The sequence below is a fragment of the Rattus norvegicus genome, chromosome 2 (genome assembly GCF_036323735.1).
Source record: "Rattus norvegicus strain BN/NHsdMcwi chromosome 2, GRCr8, whole genome shotgun sequence".
Lineage (NCBI taxonomy): Eukaryota > Metazoa > Chordata > Mammalia > Rodentia > Muridae > Rattus > Rattus norvegicus.
Window position 1 is genome coordinate 185,936,194 of NC_086020.1, and position 27,143 is coordinate 185,963,336.

Sequence of the window (27,143 nt, forward strand, 5' to 3'; positions counted from 1 at the left end):
GACGTCTGTGAGCCTCGGTTTCTTCATCCATAAAATTTTACACCCTGGAGCTTAGCGGAAGGAATGCACGCTGCATTATGAGTCAGACAAATTTGGATTTGAATTTCAGCTTGAGCACATGCCAGCTCTGTGGTCTTTCATGAGCGCTTCGACGTCAGTGCGGCAGTGTCGTCTGTAGAATGGGAGAATCTGATGTGTGTGCTAGATGTTTATCCATCTCCCTGTGGAAGAATGACTGAGGAGGGGTGGAGAAGGGATGAAATCGGCTTTCGGTTTTTATTCTATTCACATTCTATTTATACGTCTTTTTTTTTTTTTAAGATTGTTTGTTTTTCTTTGAGGCAGGGTCTCAGTAGCTCTGTCTGACTTGAACTGTGTAGAACAGGCTGGCCTTCCACTCACGGAGATCCGCCAGCCATTGCTTTCTGCAGTGTTGGGATTAAAGGCCTGCCTGTGCCACGCCTGTCCAACCTGGTCTACAGGGTGAATTCCAGCCAAGGCTGGGGCAGGGGGAAGTGGGGAGAACATATAGGGCATAGTATTGCACGTTTTATAATCTTAGCACTTGGGAGGCTGAGGCAGGAGAGGAGGACTACTGCAAGTTCAAGGGCAGCCTGGGAAACCCAGCAAGTTCTAGGGCAAGCTGGGCTACAAAGTGAGATCATCTCGGTTTCAACAACAATGAAGTACCCGAGCAAGGGTTGAGAGAGAGCTCAGCCACTGAAGGCCAGGCTCACCACCAATGTCCAAACACTCAACACACAAGTTCTGGCAACATTGTCTTGCAACCCGTAAAACAAGAGGCCCCTGGTGCACCAGACTAAGGTTTCTTGGATATATCTTGTACTTTGTTTAAATTCTTAAGGCTCCAAGTCTAGTTTGAAGAGATCCTGCCAGTGGAAATGGCCACTTTGGAGTTAAGGTGTTAACTGTGGGAGCGGAGTCTATCTCAGACAATGGGTGTGTGTATATAAACCATCCTCTGGCCCGCGGTGCGATTCATGCTGAAGCTTTGCATGCAGGGTGCTCTGGGTTCCGTTCCCAGCACTGCACGGAACCAGGAAGAAAGGTATTGTTTGTTATTTAGCAAGGTCCTGTGACTGTAGGGCAAGTTGACAGGAAACTTGCTGTGTAGCCCAAACTGATCCCAAATTTCAACTTCTCTTGCTTCAGCCTGAGTCTGAGTATTGGGATAGTTCAGAATGTTAACTTTATTTGACATTTAACATGCCTTTTTTTTTTTTTTTTTTTTTTTTTTTTTTTTTTTTTGGCTTTTCAGCAAATCCTCCCAATTCCCTTAGGACAAGCGCCTCCACTGGGGTCTCTCCTTGATCCTCCTCGGTTCCAGCGTCTGTGCCTCGGAAGAGCCTGGAAAAGCAATGAAAGCAATGGGTTAATGCTCCTCTCTGGAGGTGTGGCTTCTCCAGGGACCGCTGCGGACACACAGTCCCAACCTAGCGGTGTATTTATAGAGTTGTTTTCTCAGGGAAAGCCCCTTTGCTTAGAGGGCGCAAAGGCGGATGATCAAAGGCAGCCTGCCTCGTGGGGGCGGGGCGGGAAGAGGTTTTTAAGCGGCTTTCAGCGCTGACCCTGGCGATCGATCGATCGGCCTGACCCTGATTATCAGCAGCCCCTCATCTAGGAGGACACCAACTGCAGGACAGGCAGGCTCTACCGCCAGACAATGGGAAGGCGGTGGAGGGGGAGGACGGGAGGACGGAAGGGCTGTCTTTGACATTTGTAACTCTGAGAGCTGAAGGGCACAAATACTCCTTTCCATTAAGAAATGGCTGTGTACCAAAGAGCCATACAGCTGTCAACTCCCTGGACTTGGGGGTCTAGGGAACTTCTGATGACTCAGCAACTTGGGAAGGGTAAGTTTAAAATTGTGGATCCCATCTCGGACTTAAAGCGTTTTGTTGGGGCTGGGGATTTAGCTCAGTGGTAGAGCGCTTACCTAGGAAGCGCAAGGCCCAGCTCCAAAAAAAAAAAAAAAAAAAAAAGCGTTTTGTTTGTTTGTTTTTCTTTTGTTTTTTTTTTTAATAGAAAGATTATATAAAACCTGGGCCTAGTGGTTCATGCCTGCTATCCCAGTATTTGGGAGCCTGAGGAAGAAGGATTGCTCCAAGGCCAGCCTCAGCTACAGAGAGAGTTCCAGGGCATCCTGGATTAGAGTGAGATCCTGCCATTAAAGGACAAGCTTGGGGCTGGAGAGATGGCCTAGCAGTTAAGAGCACTGACTGCTCTTCCAGAGGTCCTGAGTTTAAATCCCAGGAACCACATGGTGGCTCACAACCATCTGTAGTGAGATCTGATGCCCTCTTCTGGTGTGTCTGAAGACAGCGACAGTGTGCTTATATATAATAAATAAATCTTTAAAGAAAAAAACAAGCTAAGAAGATTATTCAAGAAGTAGATGTTCACTCAAAAGCATCTCTAAGGGAGGAGCAAATTGAAGACAAAGGGTGCTGACCAATCAGGGGTGGCACAGCCTGCTTGCAGTCCCAGCACTTGAAAATCGGAGGTGGGGAGATCAGAATATATAATATAGGCAGGCAGCCAAGGCTACTTTATTCCCTAAGGCCCAAACAGACAACAAAACCACACTGAGCAGACTCTGTTCAGAACAGGGTGCCCCTCTCTGCTAGCTAGCTTTCAGAAGGTGCTGTGTGGCAGACATCAGTGACCCTACTTGGTGGGAAGGGTAGGGACCCAGGGGGTCCCTTCATGCTATAATACCAATGTGCCAGGCAACCTCTGCTACAGGCGCAATAGCAGGCTAAATAGCAGCTCTCTGGTGGGAACAGATGCCTGGTACTGCAATTCTGGTGAAAAGACCATGTCTTGCCAGGAGGCCAGAGGCCCTGGGGTGGAGCCAGCCCTTCTTATTTTACTGAATGAGCATGCTCAGATTGTCCTCCACTGTTCTATGTTGGTACCCATGGACTTGGGCTGATCTCAGCCTCGGTCAGAGAACCTGGTTTTTACAGTGAGTGGTTGTCAGTGCAAGATGCACCCTCGGTTGCAGTTGACAGCCCAAGATTGAAGGAGCCCTGCAAAGAAGCTGAGGCCTGGCATTATGAAGAGAGCCTATAAGAGGCTATTGGTGATGCCTCGTTGCCTTGGAAGACCCCAGCATGTGGTAAATGCCAGTACCATGGGATGATCACCAAGAACAGCAAGAGTGGAGTGGAGTCAACCGTAACCTAGAATGCTACAGAGGACAGAGCCAGAGAAATGACCTAGGCCCTTTGGAGGAGCCCAGATCATGTGTGGATCCCAGATATTGGAGCAAGAAGCTTTAAAATTGAAGTTGTCGTGGATACTCCAAGATGTTAGAGATGTTGGAGACATAGGATACCTGCTGCTAACTGGGAGTGGAACCAACCCAAGAGAATGAAGCTTGTTGCTGCTGAGTGCCAGATCTGCCAACAACAGTCAACAAGCATGAAAGGAGTTGGAGATCTGAGCAGTTCTTTTTTTTTCTTCTTCTTCTTCTGAGTTCTTTGACATTGGACCTGGAGATGTGGAGTTTGGAGTTTACCCAATTGGTTTTCAGTCTTACTTTGGTCCAGTATTTCCTTGCTGCTATGGTATTTTGGAACAGTAATATAGATCCTGGAATGTTGGAGGCATGGTTCTGCTTTTGATGAATCTCAGAAGAGACTTTGAAATTTTTTTTTTTTTATTCTTTTTTTCGGAGCTGGGGACTGAACCCAGGGCCTTGCGCTTGCTAGGCAAGTGCTCTACCACTGATCTAAATCCCCAACCCCGACTTTGAACTTTTAACATTGTTGAGACTTATAGACTATGAGGACTTTGGAAGTTGAACTAAATGTATTTTTTATTATGCTATGGCTAAGTATGGCCCCTATAGACTCATATGTGTGAACAAGTCTATGCCAGGGAGTGGAATGTGGTGGTTTGATTATGCTTGGCTCAGGGAGTAGCACTATGAGGAAGTGTGGTCTTATTGAAGTAGGTGTGACCTTTTTGAAGGAAGTATGTCACTGTGGGGGTGGGGTTTGAGACCCTCCTCCTAGTCAGTCTTTTCCTGTTTGCCTTTGGAACAAAATGTAGAACGCTCAGCTTCTCCAGTGCCATCCCTGGTTGGGCACTGACACACTTCCTGCCTTGATGATAGTGGACTGAACCTCTGAACCTGTAAGCCAGCCCCAATTAAATATTGCCCTTTATAAGAGTTGCCTTGGTCGGGGTTGGGGATTTAGCTCAGTGGTAGAGTGCTTGCCTAGCAAGCGCAAGGCCCTGGGTTCGGTCCCCAGCTCCAAAAAAAAGAAAAAAACAAAACAAAAAACAAAAAACAAACAAACAAAAAAAAGAGTTGCCTTGGTCATGGTGTCTCTTTACAGCAATGGAAACCCTAACCAAGAAAGAAGTTGGTACCAGGAGTGGGGACAGTGTGAGTGCTCAGCCCTTTGTGGAACACCTGTATTAATTCATTCCCCCAACCAAAGCTCCGAAAGAATGTAAGAGGTGGAGGGTGGGGAGGAGTGCTGGGAAGTATGTCATGAAGTCACAGCATGGCTACTTATACAAGATTGAGCCATTCAAAATTCTGCTATAGATAGGGGCAGAAGCAGGCAGATCTCTGAGGTAAAGGCCAGCCTGATCTACAAAGAAAGTTCCAAGACAGTCAGGGCTACACAGAGAAACCCTGTCTTGAAGAAAAATTAGAAATGAAGAAAGAAGAAAGAAAGAAAGAAAGAAAGAAAGAAAGAAAGAAAGAAAGAAAGAAAGAAAGAGAGAAATTGGGCTGGAGAGATGGCTCAGTGGTTAAGAGTACTGACTGCTCTTACAGAGGACTTGTGTTCGATTGTCAGCACCCATAGCAGGCAACTTACAGTCTCCTGTGTAACTTTAAGAAATCCAACATCCTCTTCTGGATTCTGCAGGGACCTGTACTCACATGTGAACAAACCCACATTTGCACACAGACTCACATATATATTCATTTCATTTATTTTTTTTCCGGAGCTGAGGACTGAACCCAGGGCCTTGTGCTTGCTAGGCAAGTGCTCCTATCACTGAGCTAAATCCCCAGTCACATATATATTCATAATTAAAAAGAAAATACAGAAGCAAGCAAATAAACAAAAAAAAAACCCAAGGGCCATTCAGTGGTGGCACGCGACTTTAATGCCAGCACTCAGGAGGCAGAAGTAGGCAGATCTCTGAGTTTGTGTTGTCATAAAATTATAAAAATAAAAGACTGTCTTTTTCCCCCACTAGGTCTCTAGCACCGTAGTGTCCCAAGATATCTGATAGATATCTTAATCTCAGTCAGCAAAGCCTCTCACCTGCTCTGCTCCATCCCATATCACAGTGCCGATGACTTCTCTCTGAGTCTGGCAGCAATCTCTCTACCCATCCAGTTCCCAAGGCAGGCTGCCACCATACCAGACATATACATCTCAATTCCATGGCAGTGCCACTACATACTCTCTTAAACTTAATTCGCCACAAGAAAGAACACACAGCACAATAACCTCTGATCCAATTGATAAGATATAATTGCCCACCTAGACATACAAAGCCCCGTACACATCCATCCCTTAAGAACATTCATAACGGGCTGGAGAGACGGCTCATCGGTTAAGAGCACTGATTGCTCTTCCAGAGGTCCTGAGTTCAATTCCCAGCAACCACATGGTGGCTCACAACCATTTGTAATGGGATCTGATGCCCTCTTCTAGTGTGTCTGAAGACTCATAAAAATAAAAATAAATCTTAAAAAAAAAAGAACATTCATAACAACCTATAAAAGTACAGAGTGGAATCTTTACATCAGCTTCCATATTCTCTCTGAGGCTTCCTCTGCCCTCCTGTTCCAGTCCCCTCCTCTTCCCTCAAAATTTTCTCCCGCCCATCCTTCCTTCTCGTCCAATGATAGGCCTCGTTCTATCTTGTACCTGGCTTCACCCGCATAATGACATCATCCCACAAGTTTGAGGTCAGCCTGACCTATACATTGAGTTCTAAGACAGCAAACCAAACAGGGAGATCCTGTCTCAAAAAAAAAAAAAAAAAAAAACAAACAAAAAAAAAACAAAAAACAAAACCAAACCAAACAAACCCTCCCCACCTCTATCCCCAGAGCATGTCGGTTCAATGATAAAGAGTTTCAGAGAAGGCTCAGCAGTTAAGAGCCCCATCTACTCTTGCTGGGGACCCAGGCTCAGCTCCACGCGGTGGGTTATGGTGGCCTGTAACTCCAGTTCTACGAGGTCCAATGCCCTCTTCTGGCCTCCTTGGACATGAGCACCAGGCACACATACGGTGAACTTACAAACAGACAGGCAAACATTCATACATAAAAATTAAAAAAAAATTGACCCTAAGCTTCAGTTCCCGCTTCTATTCCTGCCTCAGAGCTTTAAATGCTGTACATTTCTCTCAATAAATGAGACCTTGACAACGAAAAAAAAAATTAAAAATATTTTAATAATAACAACAACATGCTCTCTGGACTTAACTCAGTGGCCAAGCTGATAGGGCTTAGCACTTGCCCATCAAAGCTCCAGGCTTGACCGCTGGCACCAAATCAATAATGATTTAGCAACAGATGTGTATTCGCTCTGCCTGCGACCGTTGTAAGGGTCCTGTACACATTGCCACTCTGTCTTGTAGCTCTGTGTGGTGATGACTGTTACTCTATTTATAGATATGCAAACAGAAGCAGTCCTAAATCGGAGTGTGATGGCCTGCCCATGCCTGTAACTCTGACGAACTCGACCCCTTGAGCTCAGGTGTGGGAACACCCTGAAAGACTTGAGGAGAAACCAGTCTGCCACCCGTCCCCGGCCTTCTCCCTCTTGCTTTTCTTTTCCTTATTTAAGACTTTTCTTGCCTTTATGTGGGTGGGTGTTTTGTCTACATGTATGCCTAGGCTCTATGTGCATCTATGGAAGCCAGAGGAGGGGGACAGAGACCTGCCACATGGCTGATGGGAATCAAACCAGGGTGCTCTGCAGGAGCCTTAACTGATCCACCATCTCCTTAGCCATGGTCTTGGGTTTTCTGTTGTATGTGTGTATGTTTGTCCTATGTCTCAAATTTGCTATGTAGACAAGATAGATCGACCCTAAACCTCAAATGTCCTTGTTCTACCTCCCCAGTGACAGGTGCGGGACACCTGCCAGCACTCTTGTCTACATGTCTTTTCTACATGTCTGTCTTTCTAACCTTTTGAGACGTTCCAATAATCTCACTCAGTCACTTCTTTCTTGCACAGAGTAACTGTAATTCTAGCACTGACTGAGGCAAGAGGATTGAGAGTTCAAACCTGCCCCGAGTAACATAGTGAGTTTGAGTCTGCTTGGGTGTTGCATTAAACACCATCTCAAAGTGAATTATCGTATAAGATGTTATCCTTTCTCACGGAAGTGCTGATGCCGATACCAGTCTATACAGTTAGAACCCCGGAAGGAATCCTAAGCTATCGGCCTCTGGTATGTGGCCACGGCAACCGTTTCCTGAAAGTCTGTCCTCTATCTTTCCTCCTCTCAGAGTCATGCTTTGCTCATCTCTGTTCTTCCACAGGCAATGTTCCATTCACAACTGTGACACGCCTGGCTGTCGCTAGCCCTGGTTTCCCGGTCCCGTCATACTATCATACTCATCGATGATGCCCTTCTGACCTTTAAGCTTTGGCTTGACTCAGCTCACACTGCACTGTTCTGGAGGAAACCGCCACCTCCTGTTGTCTCCCCCAGGTGCCTGGAAGGTGGACCCTCTACCATGTGTACTCCGAGTCTACCCACCAGACCTGGCACACAGTAGGTGTTTATTGCGCAGTGTGGGATGAGTCCATAAGCAAGAAGTAACGAGTGCTTCCTACACCACTCTGGCCACGTCCCAGCACTTTCTGGCCGTTGTCTCATGCCATTGTGCGTGAACTGGTTCTTGGGCATTAAGACAATGAGGACAGGACCTATTGGGTAGGGTGAGGACTGAGGTGTGGATGGGTACCCCGGACTCCCAGATGCTCTGTAAAGTCCAAACTGCAAAGCCAAAGTCCTTCCTGGCTTTATCTCTGTATTGTCATCTACTGGGCCAGCCAGGCCCAGATGTCCCCACGCTGAGTGTGTTTGCTCTCTGACAGGGCTCTCAGGACAGGAAGTACATACTTAGGAGATTGGATGGACTGACCACGCATGACCTTGACAGCTAGAATTACATAATCATCAGTACAGTGGCAATTATGCTAAGTGAGTTTGAATGCCTATAAATCTCCCTACATTTTTTTGCTTGGGAAACAAGGTCACTAACTAGAACGTCTGGATTAGGCTTCTGGAATGTTCTCAGCTGATTGGAAAGATGTCTTTGGTGTTGTCTTGACATAACCATTTTACAGAATTTTGAAACTTTATCGTATGTATGAATGTTTTGCCTGCATGGGTACGTACCTGGTGCCCATGGAGTTCAGAGTAGGAATCCCCTGGAGCTGGAGTTGGCCACCCACACGTAGGTGTTGGGAGCCAAGCCCAGGTCCTTTGCAAGAGGAACAAGTGTTCTTGACTTCTGGACCATCTCTCCCGCCCCCATTTTACATATTTGATCAAATGGTATTAGCTATGACAACGGAGGGGGAGGGGTTGAGGATTTAGCTCAGTGGTAGAGCGCTTGCCTAGGAAGCGCAAGGCCCTGGGTTCGGTCCCCAGCTCCGAAAAAAAAGAACCAAAAAAAAAAAAAAAAGGGACGGGGATAGGTGGCTGGGATGCCCTCCTACCATCATGGAGTCCTACCCCTGGGGTCTTAATGAACAAAGTAGCCACACATGTTACGGGCTGGGAAGCCCACTCTAGTACCTGAGACTTTGCTGTTGTTGAATGGCCACTGGGCCTAGAGACACAGGCACAGTGCATGAGAGGGAGCTTTGCCTTCTGTGAGGCCTGCGGTCTTCAGCATTTTATGCGCCGGCTTTCTCCTCTATGAAGTCTGGACTGTGTATCTATTCATAGGTTGTCATAAGAACCAAAAGAGAAAGCATATGTGTGGAAGCTGTAGTCACCTACAAAAATAGCACAATGTTATTGTTAATGATGCTGTAAGAAAAAGACTATTTTTAGCTGAAGTGCCACTTAAAGTTGCCTGTCTCGACACCTGTGGTGCTTGACTGTGGCAGCCTTTACTTCTCATAGCATATTCATATACGTTCAGACTGGGTAGCCATGATGGTCAGTAATACCCAAGCTTCTGTTCAAGGGATTCTAGGATCGTGTGTGGCTATCTGGATGAACCCTGCCTTCTATTTTTGTTGTTGTTTTCTGAGACAGGGCATCACTATAGAGCCCAGCCTGACCTTAAACTCCTCCTACCTCTGCCCCCTGAGTGCCAGGATTAGGTACATAGAGCTAGGACTTCAACCAACTGGACACAGGGCTTCTAAACTTAGCAGGTTTCCTGGACTGGAAGCAGAGGTCATCCTGGGCTGAGGAGTTTGAATGGTTTTTGAGGACAGATGCTCTGAGAGAGAGACAAGGTCATGGAAGGAGGGGTGGGCACTGCCTAGAGGTGGGGAGTCAGGCTGTGGCCTCAAAGCGTGTTGAGAATACAGAGGAACCTATTGTTTCGTCCTCCAGTCTGGAACTGCAGTTAACTGCAACCACAGCTGAACTGTGACCAATTCCCAGATCAATGACAGATGCTGGAATAAGGGTGGGAAATATTACATTTTGTCTGGAGCAAGTAAGGTTATATAAACTCACCTTCCTTCTCAAAGCGTCCTTTAGGACAACAGGATGATTTGTGTGATAATCGGACCTGTCAACCCATCCAAGAAATTAAACCAAGAATGCGCCACGCACAGAGATCAGCTCTGGAGGTGACGAGAGCTCTATCAGTCATTGGAGGGAGTGCCTCTTTAAGAATTAGGGAGAAAAGCAAGGAGATGGGGAGGGGGTGAAAGATCAAGTAGAACAAATTATTTCCATCCCTGGAGCCTCTTTTCTTCCTGGGCTGCGGTGGGTCAGAGCTCTGGCCTCAGCCTTATCATGGGATCTTCCCCATCGAAGTCTTGTTCTGACGCCTAGGCATTTCCTGGTGTTTCCAGGGAGAGCCAGCTCAGTGTCAAATTAGTCTTGACAAATTGCCCTGGAGACGCAAGAACGGCAGACACAGAAGGGCAGGAAGAAGGGGCAGACACAGAAGGGCAGGAAGAAGGGTGCAAACTCCGCTGTGGTCAGAGGTGGGCCCGGCAGCCACAGGAGAGGCAAGAATTTCATACATGCCAAGGGCCTGAAGTCAGAAGTAGAAGCGCCCTAGCCTGCTGTGAGGGAAACAAGCTGAGGCAGGAGGGAACTTGTCTGGCCTCTAACCACCGGCCTCAAACCATGCCAGTGGACAAAGAATAGACCAAAAAGGGACCGTGTCTGCTCCAGGGTGGGCAGTCTTGTTTGCTTATGTCCCCCCTTCCCCCCCGAAGCTGTTGGACCTGGTTCTCCAGCCCTGTAACTCCTCACCAAGCTTTTCCTTCTGGACTCTGTCCCCTTTCCAGTTTTACTGTCCCACACAGACCAAGCACCCCCAGCCAGGGCCCTGCCACCTCCTTAGAGGCTTTAACTTTCTTGCTGGGAAGTTTGCTGGACACCAGATAACAGCTTTACACACACACACCCACCGATCTTTCCAACAAGTCCACTCTGATTTGTTTCCCCATAACAACTCAGTTTCCAGGCCAGGAGTTCACTGTCCCACTTGCCTGGGTAGAGTTGTTTGTTTTGTTTTGTTCTTTTGTTAACCTGACACAAGATGGAACTTAAGTGAGAAAATGCCCCCCATCAAAGTCTCCTGTAGGCCAGTCTGTGGGCTCATTTCTTGGTTAATGACTGGTGTGGGAAGCCCCAGCCCTCCACTCGTGCATAGTTCTGCCCCTGGGCTGGTGATCCTGGGGTTGTATAAGAAAGCAGGCTGAGAAGGCCAGGGGCAGGCCAGTCAATAGCACCCCTCATGACCTCTGTTTTAGTTTCTGCCTCCAGGTTCCTGCCTTGGCTTCCCCTGATGTTGAAATGTTGAACTTGTAACCTGTGACCCAAATAAACCCTTTCCTCATCAAGCTCTTTATGGTCATGGTGTTCACCACAATAGAAAGCAAACTAAAGCAGACATGGATACCAGGGTCATGAGAAGCGGCTATGACAGTCCTGCCACATTTTGAGGAGGGTCCTGGAAGGACTTTAGAACTTTGGGCTAGAAAAGCCACTGAGTGTTCAGAATGTAGGAGACTGTGGCAGTGTGGACGAAGGAGGTTTGGTTTATGACGTCTCAGAGAAAAGTAAAAACTGTCAGGGCCAGTCATTCGTTTATTAAAAATCTGTGATTCTGGTCATCTGGGGCTGAAGAATCAGCTATAATCAATAAGAGACCAGAACCACTAACACCTGGAGTCCCTGAAGACAGTCGTGAGAGGCCATTGGTAAAGGTATATCCTTAGCTGCAGTGGAGATCCTAGCAAGCTGGAGAGGTCAGGACCATGGAATGACCCCCATGCAGCAGCAACTGTGGAGTGGAGCTCATCTGAGCCTATGAGATAAGCTATGTGTGCGCAGAGGGCAGAGCCAGAGAAGTGGGCCATCCAAGGGCCTTTGGGGCCCAGAAGATCTTGAGTGAGTCCCACACGTTGGATACCAAGATAGTTACCTTTTTTTTTTTTTTTTTTTAGATTTATTTACTATTATATTTATATGAGTTCACTGTAGCTGTTTTGTTTTGATTTGATTTTTACTGTGTTCTGGAGCTACCCTTTGGTGAGAACATATATAATCTATTTTTTCATTTGTTAATCCTGAGAGTCACAAGAGAAACACCAGTTCCACAATTTTGAGCCAAATTTGAAGCAAGCTTTAATTAAACACTGACCAGGATGGGCTTTGGTCAGGAATTCCCAGCTGAGTGGTCCTGAGACACATGTTGCAAAAACCTTTAAGGATAAACCGAGAAGGTCACAGTATTTTCCCATGTGGCTTTGTTATTTTCTAAGAACTACAACTTCTAGCATCCCAGGTCCTTGGACAGGTGAAGCCGAGAAGTTAACTTTTGGGTCTTACACATTTCCCAGGAGGCCACAGTTAAAAGATTGGATTTTTAGGGAGATTTGGTTTCTCCCTCCATCCCCATACCACTGTTTTAGTTTTTTGTTTTGTTTTGAGACAGGGTTTCTCTAGGTAGCCCTGGCTCCCCTGGAATTCGATCTGTAGACCAGGCTGGCCTTGAACTCAGAGATTCACCTGCCTCTGCCACCATGCTGCTAACTTTGCATTGGGAGTCGTTCTTTAGGTTTTCCTTTAAAAGTTCTCATGAGTCAGCCCAACCCAGGCCAGTGTCAAACAAGTAGAGGGGTCGCTGAGCCCTCTCATGTCCCACACTGTCCTCTCTTGGCTACACAGCCTCCTGCCAGATATTTAGCCCCTTTGCCCTCCGTCTTCCGCCCTGAGAGGGACAGGCACCCCTGTACAGGCCACCTGGATAGAAGTAGGTGACCATTTTCAGAAGCATGAATGTCACTTAAGTCCAGTGACTTCTGGGTAATATCCGTAGTAGAAGCCCAGAGAGACCCACAGTGGACATGCTCCCCATAATGGTCCCTCACCAAGGTCTGTCCTCTCTCTGTCCACTCAGCACATCCCCCCAGGGACAGTGCTCAGAGCCTTCACGTGCCTCGTACCCAAGCTCTGCACAGGCAGTTTAGCTTCTTCATGTCATTTCAACTCTTCAGGACATGGGGTCATAGACTGATGGAGTGAGGGATACATGGGAGATGCTTGGCTTTAAGAGCAGAACCGGGGGTTGGGGATTTAGGTCAGTGGTAGAGCGCTTGCCTAGCAAATGCAAGGCCCTGGGTTCGGTCCCCAGCTCCGAAAAAAAAAAAAAAAAAAAAAGACGAGCAGAACCAGAGTCAGAACATTGGTCTGCACACTCCCAGCCCAGCTCTGTCACCCCTCACAGAAGGTGACTTTCACAAGTGGGATATCTTCTTCCACTGTGTGGGTCCTCGTCTTCAGGCCTTATCCACTGAGCCATCTTGCCACTCTTGACAATAAACACTTTGTCTAGACAGGTATGAGGGGGTATGCTCTCATCCCCCTTCCTCAGAAGAGGATGCCTTGCAGACCTCAAGGTGGAAGCAGAGGTCAGGGGGAGCTGGTCTTTTATTAATTGACTGTTAAACATTTTTTGTTTTGTTGAGACACAGCGTAGGGCCAGGAGGCTGACCTAGGCTTCTCACCTTGTTAGGGACTTGTCATCAGTGACAACATGGCCTCAGGTTTCTGAAGGTTTGAAAACCAAATGAGGTTGGTGGCTGCGAATGTTTGATGGTAGAGAACAGATGGGCCTTCAGGGCTGGCCAGAGCCCGGCAACCCAAGCCAAGACTCTAGGGAGGTCGAAGAGAACACTCTCTTCCCTGCCTCCCACTATGGGGAAGTTGGGTGTGGACCTTCGGGAAAGCCTTCACTGCAAGGCGGGCACAGGCTTCACAGAGCCACTGATGCGTTGAGCTTAGCAGTGTTCATGAGGTTAACAGCAGGCAGGTCAGTCAGTTTGGCTTCTTCCCAAAAAGGTGAGGGCTCAGTGGAGCCCAGGATGTGGGCAGAGGAGGACTGTGCCCTTGATGACCTGAGCAAAAGGCATCATTGTGTAAGGATCTCTCCAAGAACTGTGTGTGAAAGAGGCCTTGATGGGGCGCAGCCTTCTACAAAAGTTCCTTGATGTTGAAACGAGAGCATAGGTCAGGGGAACTCGGGCCACCCATGGGCCTGGAGGGAGGTGTCTCACTGTCCACCGTGAATAAGAAAGCAATGTTAGGGATGCAGAGATGGTTCCCCCTGGACCAGGGGACACGTCAGCCCCTTCCCCTTCTCCTATCTGTTCTCCAGTGAGTCTTTTACGGCAGAGGTGGGATCTACTATTTACTTGTTTTTTGTTTGTTTTGGAGTCTCAACTAGATAGACCCAGTCAGCTAGAAACTCACTCAATGGTCTTAACCTCATGCTGTCCTTCCGCCTCAGCCTCCCAAGTGTTGGGATTCTAACATATGAGCCGCCATGCCTAGTTTAACGTTTTTGCTTGTTTCTTTTCTTTTATAATGCTGAGGTTCTAAGCCAGGCCCTTATCATAGTAGACAGCGTTTAGTGAATGCTGTTCCCAAGTTACACATTGCTTTCAGGATTAGTTTTCGTTTGGGACAATGTTTCTTAGATTGGTCTGGAACTCCTTGGGACTGGAGGGGCCCTTCTCCTGCACCTTCCCCAGCAGCTGGGATTTTTCTTCTGTTCTTCACGGAAAACACGATGACCAGTACCACCTCGGGACCTTTGTTTAAGCCAGATTCTTCAACAGTTACACTGCTGCCTCCTGGCCTTTCCTGAGTCAGTGCAAACCTTATTTACTTAAGAGACAGCCCCAGTCGGCTTTTCTAGGTTTGGGCATCAACCCATGTCAGCATCCTTCCTGTTTCCTGAGCTCGTTTCTTTTTAAAGATTTATCATCTACTGATGCCCACTACATGGCGGGGGTGAGGCAGTGGATCTCTGAATCTGAGAGCAGCCTGGTCTGTGTGGGTATTTTACTTGCTCCTGTGCCTATGCGCCATGAACATGCATTACCTCACAAGGCCAGAAGAGGGTGTCAGATCGCCTAAACTGGAGTTGCAGACTTCAGAGCTGCAGTGCTGGGAATCAAACCCTGATCCTCAGGAAGACAGCAAGGTTAGGTCCCAAACCCCTAGCCCCCAAAATGGCAGCACTCCTGCCGGTGTCCCCAAATGACAGTCTGGGCTCAGCTCAGGCGGACTCAGGGAAAAACGAAAGTTTGCCTGTGGATAAACAAAAGCTTACACTCAGCATTCTCAAGAAACCTATGCGGGTTGGGGATTTAGGTCAGTGGTAGAGCGCTTGCCTAGGAAGCTCAAGGCCCTGGGTTCGGTCCCCAGCTCCGGGAAAAAACGAACCAAAAAAAAAAAAAAAAAGAAAAGAAACCTATGAAATGGGTTTCTCTCTGCCAGGAAGAGCCGTTTCCCTAATCTATCCCTGCCAAACGGGGCAAATGTGGCAACTAGTTCCCTATCAACTATAACTGTAGCACATATCGAAGGCCCTGGGCTCTTTCGGCCACCAATCTCCCTACCACCACTCTGAACTAACAGGCCGTTCTGGCTTGTATACCTCCCCCACAAGCTCTCCCCTCTTTCTATAACTGGCAATGTTTCCCTACCTTGTTGACCCTTGAGAGCTAGTCTTGGCAGTTTGAATAAACCTTTCCTTTCCAACCACAGGAGTGGTCTAATTCAGCTGCTTCACTGCGACTTCCGGTGCAAGCCACAAGTGCTCCCAAGTGCTGAGCCATCTCTTTAGCCCCTCTTCCCCCCCCAACCCCCCACCAAATCAGGGTGTTTGACTTGTCACTTTGCCTCTTTTTTTTTTTTTTTAAATCAAGGTTGTATTGTGTACCCTGGCTGGCCTGGAACTCAGTGTAGACCAGGCTGGTCCTTCTGCAGTACTGGAATTGAAGGCAAATTACCTTGTATTTTAAACTAATTTACAGCTTAATCTTCATTATCAGGAGCTGTTCACCAGACTTTGCCCTTGTTTAACATTTCTCAAACCTTTGAACAGGTTTGGCTAACATTGCACTCAGCAACTACCTGGTGAGTCCACACAGGACCAACTGGACCGACTGACTCTCAGTTCTCGCCAAGCCCTGTTGCTCCCTGGGGCTGGCTCCGGCCGCTCCGGGCGGCTCTGGGCGGCTCCGGGCGGCTCCAGGGGGCTCCAGGCGGCTCCATGGAACCCCTGGCTCAATCTGCAGAGGTCAGGCCTTTCCCGCTACATGGAGTCTGGCCTCATTTTCCCACCACGCTCAGCCACTCCCTCCCCAATCAGCATCTAACAAAAACTCTTTTGTGATTTTATGCCTGGGGGATTTGTCTGAGTCAACCGCTGAAGCGATTCCCGCAGAGCTGAGTCCAAAGGTCTGCTCAAGGTTTCCTTCTCCTAGTCCAGAACCCCGCCCTGAGGCCCCGCCCTGCCCCGAAGCTCCGCCCTGCTCTGGTTCGCCCTGAAGCCCTGGAGCTGGCCCTCTACTGCCCCTTCACGGTGGGATCACTGGGGTCTAGGGAATTAGAGGATCACATAAGACCAAATGAGTAAATCTAAGGCTGGGAACTGTGAGTTTGGGAAGACTGGGGGATCAGGAAGGCAGGATCGTGAAACTAGGAGGAGGCTGCCGGCCCTGGGAGATGGCACGCAATCTCCTGAAGTACCCCTGCTACGGTGGTGCTTCGCCTGTAAAACAAGATTCCTACAAGGTTATGGACAACCTTTTGGTCTTATGGGCACAGTAGAAAGGATACTTTGTTTTGGAAAATAACTTCCTTACTGCCAAGCCTCTCATCCCAACCTATCTCCCTCTACTCTCTGAAGACCTGTCAATTTCCCATGGGGGAGAGGCTGCCTCTTGCTAAGTGCACTTATAAATATAGTGTGTCTTAGCTGTTGAAAGACAGGCTCCCGTCTTTTCTGCCTCCTGTTCCTTTAAGCTGCCTTAGAAATATAACAGTTTCAGTAAGTCTGACTTCTCTGTAGACTTGACAGGTTCGCGGGCTGCAGGTTGCTGAACACAGTTATAATAATTTTTATGACTGCATTTGCACATTCAAGCTTTTTGTTTACTGACATATGCTAATTACCTGTAACAACAGACTTCATCACACTATTTTCATACACAAAATCAAATGCAGTTGATCATTTTCACCCCAATACATCCTTGTCCTAATTTACTCCCTGTTCCTGTGAATAAAGACTATGATCAAAGCAACTTGGAGAGGAAAAGGTTTGCATCTTACAGGCAGCAGTCCATCACTGATGACCCTCAGAGCAAAGTCAAGGAAGGAACCTGGAGGCAGGACATGAGGCAGAGGTCAGGAAGGAACACCTGCTACTCGTAGCTTAAGATGGCCCTGAGTTGGGAGCTGGACAGCTACAGTGTACTCAAATAAATAAAAAATATTAAAAAAAAAAAAGATGGCCTTGAGTTACAGCTCCTCCCACCTGCATTTCTTAAATCTTGGGGTTACAGTTGCCACTGTGGGGGTGTGACAGACAGCCCTAACCCAAAGGCACTGTGGTTTCCCCCGCTCAGAAGTGAACTACTTGGGGCTGGGGATTTAGCTCAGTGGTTAGAGTGCTTACCTAGGAAGCGCAAGGCCCTGGGTTCGGTCCCCAGCTCTGAAAAAAAGAACCAAAAAAAAAAAAAAAAAAAAAAGAAGTGAACTACTCTGTCCTAGTCAGACCTGACTAATAACTGAGACACATCCCTGTGGTGACTGAAGAAACTTAATACGGAGCCAGGCACACCCCAAGGGCTCTAGGGGCCAAAAGGTTGTACCTGGGAGATGCAGTAGGGGGACAATAGAGTGGGTGAGGGGCTAGGCTATAGGAAGTGCAAATACACAGAAAACATTAAAAATATTACAGTTGTGTGCCCGGGCAAGCCTAGTGGCCTGCAGGTGAGATTACAATAGTATATTAACAGCTTCCTTTTAAAAAGATTTTAAGATTTATTTTATGTATATGAGTACACTGTCACTGTCTTCAGACACACCAGAAGAGGGCACCAGATCCCATTACAGATGGTTGTGAGTCACCATGTGGTTGCAGGGAATTGAACTCAGGACCTCTGGAAGAGCAGTCAGTGCTCTTAACTGCTGAGCTGTCTCTCCAGCCTCTGGTGCTTCTTTACAATAAGTTTCTGTCTGGTCATAGAGGAAGCAGACAAAAAAGTCATTAAATGAAGGAGGAGAGGTAGATATAGGAGGGATGGGAATATTAATTGGCCCCTGACAGCCTGCTATAGAAAAATTTCTAGATCCCACTTGAAGGGGCTGTTTGTTATAAGTGAGGGTTTCTCGAACCTCGAGTCTCCATATTTACATGTTACCCTGGAGAGAAGCAAACAAGAGGACAGAGAGGAGACACCCAGGTCCACTCCAGGAAAGTCGAGCATGGCAGCCGGAGTGAGGCTCACTCTTCTGGGACTGGGGACAAGGTGGTTGGTCTTGGCTTCCTCTGAAACTTAACGGAGCAGGGTCCTGGTCAAGCTGATATGTATGAAGACATGGAAGGCATATCTGGAGTCTGTGTAGATGTTTAAGAATTGTCCTAGTGCTAATTGGAAAGCATGGGTGAGAGCTTTTAGTTCAGCCTGCTGATTAGTGGTGTGGGCAGGGAGGGCCTGTCACCTCTGTAACTGACACTGTGTCATAGCCAGCTTTTTGGAATCCCTCATGTACTAAGGAACTGTGGTCTGTGTACCAGGTATAGATGGCCTGAGGCAATGTGCCCTCCCATATGTGTGAGGGGTGAGGCAGTCGTTCCTCTAAGCTTTCAATGAAAGAAAGAGATGGGGAGTGGTCTGTGTTTGGTCAGGAGGAAGATTTGAGATATTAAGAGGTGGGCATGATTGGAAAGTAAGTACAGAGTCTTCTACTAGTCCCACCCAGAGAGAAAGAACCCCAGAGGGAGGAAGAGTTTGTAAATCTTTGAATGTTAGGAGGTGGGACAGGTTGTGGAAGATTTTTGGGAGCTGACCCAAAAGTCAATTTTTTTGAATTTGTGAATGAGGCAGGAGCTCAGCAGTGGCTAAAGCACACAGGCAGGGTGCCCATCCTTGGGTGGTCACACAGGCAGGGTGCCCGTTCCTGGGTGGTCACACAGGCAGGATGCCTGTCCCTGGGTGGTCAGGTCTAATTTCTTTGAGTGTAAGGCACGGTGCAAAGGAGGCTCGCAGTTGGTGGCCTAGGATCCTGAGGGCCGATCCCCACCCTTTGTTACATAAAGGGGGAAGGGCTGGGTTAGGTCTAGGAGGTATAAGGCTGGGCCTGAAGGATTAGGTGCTTTGTATCCAAGGTGCTTTGGAGGTTGGAGTGATCGTTAGTCCCATGTAGGTGACCTGAGGTGTGGACAGTGAGACGTTAGATGCTGAGACTCTGTAGCCGGAGCTGGACAAGAAGTTCAGAAGAGCAGAGGTGCTAGTTTGACTAATTTGTGGGGATGGACTGCAGAGAAGAATTTATCTATGTCCTGTATGGTGCAGATTTTTGGGGAGAGGTAAAGAGAGTAGATCAGAGGCCAGGACCTGGCTAAATAGGTGTGGTCTGTCCCAGAACCCCTAGGGTAGTCCAGTCTAGGTGAGCTGGGCAGAGGGGTGGGTGTCAGGAACGGTTGAGGTGAAAGCAAAAATGATTTTTGACTAGGTATCAAGGGGGATCAAAAAGAAAGTTTTGGGCTGGAGAGATGGCTCAGTGGTTAAGAGCACTGATCGCTCTTCCAGAGGTCCTGAGTTCAATTCCCAGCAACCACATGGTGGCTCACAACCATCTGTAATGGGATCCAATGACCTCTTCTGGTGTGTCTGAAGACAGCTACAGTGTACTCACATACATAAAATAAATAAATAAATCTTAAAAAAAAAAAAAAAGGCCAGCACTTCTGACTGTGGAGTGAGGGGTCCCTTTTCCAAGCACCTAAGCTTGGCTCTAATGTTGGGGAAACTCTGGGAAAAGTCATAGGTCATGAAGAGCTGTTTACCCTCTTGGTTTTTGGGGTATAGGTTGGTGTACTGTAAGAAGGCCTTTGTGAGGCCTTCTAGGAATTGAGACAGGTTTTCATGTTTGGCCTGGATGACCTTTTGGAGTTTCTCAAGATTTACTGATTTATGGGTAGCCTTAAGAAGACTGGCCAGGGGGTTGGGGATTTAGCTCATCGGTAGAGTGCTTGCCTAGTGAGCGCAAGGCCCTGGGTTCGGTCAGAGCTCTTGGGGGGTGGGGGGGGGAGAAGAAGACTGGCCAGAGGGCAAGTTGTAAACTGAAGTCTAGCTAGAATGGCCCCAGGGTATTGTAGTTCTATTGGGGATCCTCATTAGGGACCTTTAACTTTAATTTTTTCAAATCCTATTTTAATGATGGTTCTTAAAAGCTTTAACCCACCCACCCCCCTTGTAGCCTACCACCCACCAGAGGTAGGGGGAAAGAAAGGATAGGGGGGAAGTGAACCTGTTTAGAAGGGTTCCTTGGAGCAACTCCCGTCTGTGTTGTTTGGAAGTCAGCATTCAGTTCACAGGTCGGCAGGCAGCAGCAGCTCCATAGCTCAGTCCACTCACAAACACCTCACGGATACACCAGCATCCAGTTCAGGAGAGTCAGGTTAGCAACAGCAGTGATAGGAGCTAGCAGAGACAGCCAGGCCTCAGCCTCTGCTCAAGTCAACAGGAGAGACCAGAAGGAACACCAGGAGAAAGGCTGTGCCTCTCTCAGGGCAGTGAAGATCAGCGAAGACTGGAGACCCACAAGCATGGCACAGCTAGCTGTACCAGCAAGCCAAGCTCTGTCTCCATCACTCCCTGGAGTCCTATGTATACCCTCCAAACACCACGTGTCCTCCACGTGCTGTACCTCAGCACAGGCATCCAATCAGCCAGAGTCCTTGGAAGCCACAACTTCAGCACACTAACACAAGTTTTCGTTGTGTTTCTCTCTATGGAGTCCTGACAAATGGAGCTCAACTATGCAATGTAAGGTGAACCAATACATGTGTGTCATTAGCAAAGAATCCTACATCACGTGTCCTTTCGCATGCTTGCTTTAACAGAATATCCTCTCTCCTGTGTCTGCTTCACGAGTCTACCTTAGCCTTTCATACCTGTATCCACTTTAACAAAACGCTCCTTCACGTGTTTGCTCCAGCAGGACACCATCCAACCGACCATAGGATGGTCACAGAGGTCACAGAGGTGAGACTACAGGGCTGGCTCTCTGCAACGAAGGATCAGGAAGTTTGTACTCTCTGCGTGGCTGAGAAGTTTTTCACCTACTAGAACCCGGCTAGGGTAGGGGAAACAGGTGCCCTCCAAAACTAGAGTGCGAACTGCAGCCTACGTCCCACTGCAGCTCAGGAGCAACGTCAGGTAAGGAGCAGGATATAACACTTCTTAATGTCCAACAGAGCTGCTCAGTATTTTACTTTAAAGGGTGGTTTTTACATATTTGTTGTTGGTCGTCGTGTTTTCCAAAAGGGTGTTTTGACTAATAAGTGTCCATGAGGAAATGATGAATTCCTCAAAGAAAATTGCCCCCATTCTTCTCGGGTTGTTAAAGTTTCTTGGATTCGGTTTGGAAATAATGCCAAATAGAATTTGCACCTAAGGCATTGTTTTGTGTTCTGTTCCTTCATTCTTCTTACATCTACCCTAAGTTGTATTTGAAATATACGCGTGTATGAATTGTTTGTAAGACTCCTGGTGTGTATCTCTGATGTTATTTAATGAGTATTTATTTGAGCAGTTAAAACATTAAAGATGTTGTGCTAGTTGCTATAGAGAATATAAAAACTCGAAGATGACAATATTTCAATTCTCAAAAGGTTTAAGATAACATAACAAAAGAGGGACTATAATAAACATTTTAAAGGGCATAAGTATTAATTTCTGTTAAAGTACAACTGAGGGGAAAATCTAGTTCTAAGCATGTGACATATGCATAATGGGGAGATAGAAATTCACCTTAAGACCTCACTTGTGAGTCTTCAGTAGGCCTTAAAAGACTGGGCAACATTTAGAGAAGAAAGGAAAAGGGAGAAAACTCCAAAATAACAAGGATCACAGGCAGAAAGAAAACAAGATAAAAATTTTGAACTATCGGTCCCCAGCTCCGAAAAAAAGAACCAAAAAAAAATTTTTTTTTGAACTAGACACAACTAAGAACACCCTTTAAATATTAGTCTTTTGACTTCAAAATTGCTGATTTTTTTACTTGTCATAAAAACTGACATTTACATCTGACAGTGGTGGCACACACCTTTAATCCCAGCACTTGGGAAGTGGAGGCAAGTGGATCTCTAAGTTCAAGGCCAGTCTGGTCTACAGGGCTGGGTAGTACACTGGAATCTTTTAAGGAAAGTAGAGGAGTTAGAGGTATAGGACCCCGGTTCTTTCTTATTTGAGAGAGTTCACTTAATGAAAAGGGGACATGTAGCTTGACCAGGCCATCCATCCTTGTGACCTCCCAAAAAGGGAGAACTGGGGCTGGGTAAGGCTGGGTGGGGAGACACAGAGGGGTCCCACTGAAGAGTGGGAGAGAGCAGTGGGGGATTCAAGGCTGCTGGCGGGGTGGAAGTTGGTGTAACAGTGGAATGGTTAGAGTGGCCTGTGGCTGAGGAGGGAGAAGAGGAAGCTGAAGAAGCCAGCGGAGGAGAGGGAGCTGTGGGCTAGGGCCCTAAGGAGGGGGTTCATTAGCAAGATCAAGGGAAGTGGAGGTTTCCTCTGGGTGAGACTTCATAGCTAGAAGGAGCTGAGTGGGGAACAGGAAGAACAGAGGGAAGGCAAGAAGAGAAAGCTTGGCCATTGGGAACCCTTTTCATTTACCGGGTCGCTGGCAGAACTTATAAAGATCTCACACAATATTGGAATCTAATATTAGGCTACTTATCTAAGGGGTATTGAGGCCAAGCTCACCTGCAAAGGCCTGTACGTTTAGAAGCCTTTAAGTCAGGTACTAAGTTTAGGGGTCTGAGGTTCTCCAAAAGACATCTCTAAAACAGGGGATCTTGTACGGTCGAAGGCTGACAAAGCCGTTTCCATGGGTGGGGAGAAGAGTCAGGCCTGAGCCTGGGTGTCCCAAAGACAGGAAGGACTGAATTGAGAAGGCACAAGCTATCCAGTGTGTCATCACAGTGCTGGGCAGTGGCTAGGGCTAAAAGTCCAAACGGATGCGGTCTAGAATTTACTAGAGAGAGAGAGAAACCCCATCTGAAAAAACTGAAGCCTCACCGAAAGGAAAAGGTCAGTTCTGTGAAAAGGGCCAACCTTAAAAACTGTGGCTTGGGGAACATCCATTTCCGGGAATACCAGAGAGATGCCAGACATTCGACGGTTACTCCCTCCCATCCAGGAACGTGTTTATGCCAACGTCACTGTTGCATGAAGCGAGGGTGGAGGGGCAAAGATGGCGGGAGAAAAGAGACTGGCGTTTTAAAAGGGGATGCGGCGCATGCGCAGGGGGAAGACATGCCATTCGAGAGAGCGTGGGAATGTGTCGCTCTCTGCAGCTAGTGATGGATGATATATCCTACTGTCACTTGGTCCCTGGGCAGGCTGTGGAGATGCCCAACTGTTCACACAATCAAAAGCATGTTTGTTGAAAGATTGGGAAATGAGGCTTAGAATAATCAAAACCCAGCAACAATAATAATTATGAAAATTTAAATATTTACTTAGGTATTTTATGTTTTGTCTGCATGTACATCAGCACACCAGAGCAGTATGTCAGATCCCATGGGACTAAACTGTTGGGAGTCATTATGTGGTTGCTGGGAATTGAACTCAGGACCTCTGGAAGAACAGCCAGTGCTCTTTACCACTGAGCCATCTCTTCAGCCCCAATAATGAGAAGTATTAACCAACTAAAGATATGTGATGGGTGAGTGTGATTGCAAATCAAGACCCCGTCTTTCTTTTTCTTCTGTCTCTCTTTTTTTCTTTTTCTTTTTCTTCTTTTCTTTTTCTTCTTTTTTTTCTTTTTTCTTTTTTTTCGGAGCTGGGGACTGAACCCAGGGCCTTGCGCTTGCTAGGCAAGCGCTCTACCACTGAGCGAAATCCCCAACCCCTTTCTTCTGTCTCTTAAGAGGAAAACCCCTCTTTGTGCATGATTTGCTGATCCTGGTTCCTTGCTGGTATTCATAGCGCCTTGCACAGCTTAAGCGTTACATGTTATCAGCTCGTTTAACTGTTATAACCCTCTCAAGAACATAAACACCCAAGTAATTTCCTCAAGGTGGCACAGCCCAACCTCAGGGTCTGAAGTTTTCCTCTCTGCCTGTGTCACACTCTGGCTTATGGACAAGCAAGGACGTTTTTGCCCATCAGACACATATCCAGTGAGTCTAACCTCAAGTTAGTGGGCCCATATTCCTGGATCACAGACCACTCAGATCACATACATACATACATACATACATACATACATACATACATACACACAAACACATATACACACATAGATACATACATACACACATAGATACACACATACATTCATACATACACATATATACACACATACATGCATACGTGTATACATACATACATACACACATACACATATACACATACATGCACATACATATATACATACACATACATACAGACATATACACACATACACACATATACTCATACACACAAATACACATATACACATAGACATACACATACACACATACATATGCACATATACATATATACATACATACATAAACACATACACACATACATATACATATTTATATAGACACATACATTAATACACATATACACACATACACACATACACACTTTTTACTTTCTAGGAAATTCACACACTCCCTTCACGCTGTTGTCTAATCCTAACTACCGGCAACCCATCAGTAACAGAGCAGTTCTAGGACGGGTGCTGAAACCCAGGAACAGTCCTCAGTCTGGAACCAAAAGACAGCGCTCTGAGAGGGTTCACTTACTGCACCTCTTCCTTGTGCTTCATCTAAGAACACAAAGCAGACAGCTCGTGAGCCCTTGTTTTGGGATTGCTCTAATCCCCCAGCCTCTCTCCCGTGCCCAGTGAACTGTGGGGAAAGACTCATAATTCTGCCGGCTTCTGCCAATGCACATTTATTCTCCCAGACCCTGCGCAGTCTGTAGAACAGCTCTTCCTGAACCAGAGAAAGCACACACCCAGTTCCCACCACAGCTAGCTCAAAGCCCTTCTAAACGGTGAATTGAGCTTTAAAATTTCCACTTCATCAAAGAGGCATTACCCTCAGTATTTTGTCAGGTTCCCTTCCCTACCTGCTTTTTTGTTTGTTTGTTGAGAGAAGGTCTCATGTAGCCTAAGGTAGTTTTAAAGACCACTGTAGATTGAACTTCCGATCCTCCTTGCCTTTGGTTCCTGCGTTCTGGGATTACTATTTGTGCCAACACACCTGCTTGCTTTCACTCTTAATGCTTCTGAAAGGGTTTCACTTGTAGGGCAGACGGCCTCCAACTGTTAGTCCTCTGGCTCCCGCTTCTCAAATGTGGGGATTACAGAATGTGCACCTCCATGCCCACTTATCGATCACCTCTTGATTCAGGAGCCTGACGCTGGGAGAGGTGTTAGGATATTACACTTCTCTTGATGCAGGGGAGACAAGAGATGGCTCAGCGGTTAAGAGCACTGAGTGCTCTTCCAGAGGCCCAGAGTTCCATTCCCAGCATCCACATGGTGGCTCACAACCATCTGTAATGGGATCTGATGCCCTCTTCTGGTGTGTCTGAAGAGAGTGACAGTGTATTCAAAGTAAATAAATAAATCTTAAAAAAAGAAAAGGAAAGAAAGAACAAAAGAAGGTCCGCTTGGAATCTATCAGGATGAAGGTCAGTTAGAGCCATTAAAAAATAATTGATGTTCTATACGATTTACTAATACATTCACTTAGGAGATACAAATGATATGAAGTAGAATTTCGCTAAAGGAAGGCTGTTTCCCTGGTGACTAGTGATAAGTAGTGACTGGGCAGGCTGATTAGAAAGTGTGTATTTTAAAAACATTGTGCTATGAGTGAAGTTTAGGGTTGCTGAGAAAGTTTCCGCTAATGTTTATGCACCACTGATAAATGGTGATTGACCTCCAATTAGGCTCCATTCCCATAACAACAAGAGGACCCTGACTTACGACTGACCATTAGCCCCATTCTATCAAAGACCATGCCTCTGCAGGAGAGCTCACGAGGCACTGCAAGGTCCTGGCTGTCATTGAGCCCACTCTGCTCTTATCAGGGAAGCACGATTCTAACTGGGCAAAATGGATTTGGGATTGGATTTGGACCACAATTCAAGAAGAACAACACTGCTGAACTCAATAATCCTGGCAATGTCTTTGCTGTGTAAGTTTCTCCTACCTAACCACGTGCATAGACTTACAGTCTCTTCTGTAAATTGTTCAAAGTGCAACCTGGGGCCAGGACCTGAGAGGTTTAAGGACAACAGCATCCGTGAAATGCGTAGGCTTATGGTGTATAGAAGGCAGTGAAAAACTTCTATTCTTGGTCAGCTCCCCTTTGAGCGCTAGCCAGAGCGAGCAGTGGAGTCTCTTCCTTTATTTAATCTTTAGGCGGACTGAGTCCTTCCTCTCTGGGAAGGCAGATCACTCCTACAGCCAGAGCCAGAGAGGAAGATGGTTATTCAACAGTTACAGTTATGATGTGGGGAAATTGAGAGGACTCTAGAATACTCTGACCTGAAGGCTTTGAGGATGTCTCCTTTGAGAAAATGACATTTAAATGGACTCTTGAGAGATATGACAGTCAGGAATGCCTTGAGCTCCTCCCAGGATGCTTGTGTTTCCCATAGGGTGAAGGAGGCTCTGAGGATTCCTACCATTTCTGGAGCACATGGAGCAAAGGGTTCCAACATACTCATGTGAACTCAAGGATGTCCAGGGCCAGGTCTGAGAACCCTGGAGGTGGACGGAGAAAGACTGCCATAGGCTGTCCTCTGACTTCCACATGTGGAGAGGTGCACGCATGCATACACACGCACACACACGTGCACACACACACGTGCACACACACATGCGTGCACACACAAATAAATACATAACTAATGATGTAATAAAAATATCCACAACCACCAATTGACAACTGCAATTTTCTTGCTTTTCTCCTCAGTCAAAAGAAGGTCGAATGGGAAGTCCTTATGAAAAACAAGTTCTCCAAGCAAATCCAGCCCCTGAACAGCCTTCTTTCACAGGGGCATGGAAAGCCATCCTCTCGGGTCTTCGGAGATACACACGGGTCACACACCCCCTTTTGTCTTAGTTTGCTGTGATAAACACCATGACTGAGTGCAAACTTAGGGAGGAAAGGGTTTGTTCTGCTTATTACTTCTGTATTTCCACTTAACAGTTAATCATCAAAAACAGTTAATCATCAAAAGCAGGAATGACTGGAACACGGAGAGAGGAGCTGATGCAGATGCCATGGAGGCGTGCTGCTTACCGGTAAGCTTGCTCCTCATGACTTGCTCAGCAGGCTTTTTTTTTTTTTCTTTTTTTTTTTTGGAG

The 27,143-nt window shown here is 46.9% G+C and overlaps 2 long non-coding RNA genes across 3 annotated transcripts; one reads left to right on the forward strand and one right to left on the reverse strand.

Moving 5' to 3' along the window:
* Positions 1-42: 42 nt before the first annotated feature.
* LOC120100878 (uncharacterized) lies at positions 43-26,880 on the forward strand. Its single transcript, XR_005501121.2, has 3 exons — positions 43-1,069; positions 1,280-25,965; positions 26,749-26,880. It is a non-coding gene; the product is annotated as an uncharacterized LOC120100878 (long non-coding RNA).
* LOC120100879 (uncharacterized) lies at positions 17,554-23,039 on the reverse strand. Of its 2 annotated transcripts, none has more exons than XR_005501122.2 (3): positions 22,874-23,039; positions 20,067-20,825; positions 17,554-17,768 (listed from the first exon to the last, which is right to left on the reverse strand). It is a non-coding gene; the product is annotated as an uncharacterized LOC120100879 (long non-coding RNA). The 2 variants fall into 2 exon arrangements; XR_005501123.2 differs by lacking the exon at positions 22,874-23,039 and having other exon boundaries at positions 20,067-20,239; positions 20,713-20,823.
* Positions 26,881-27,143: the final 263 nt, after the last annotated feature.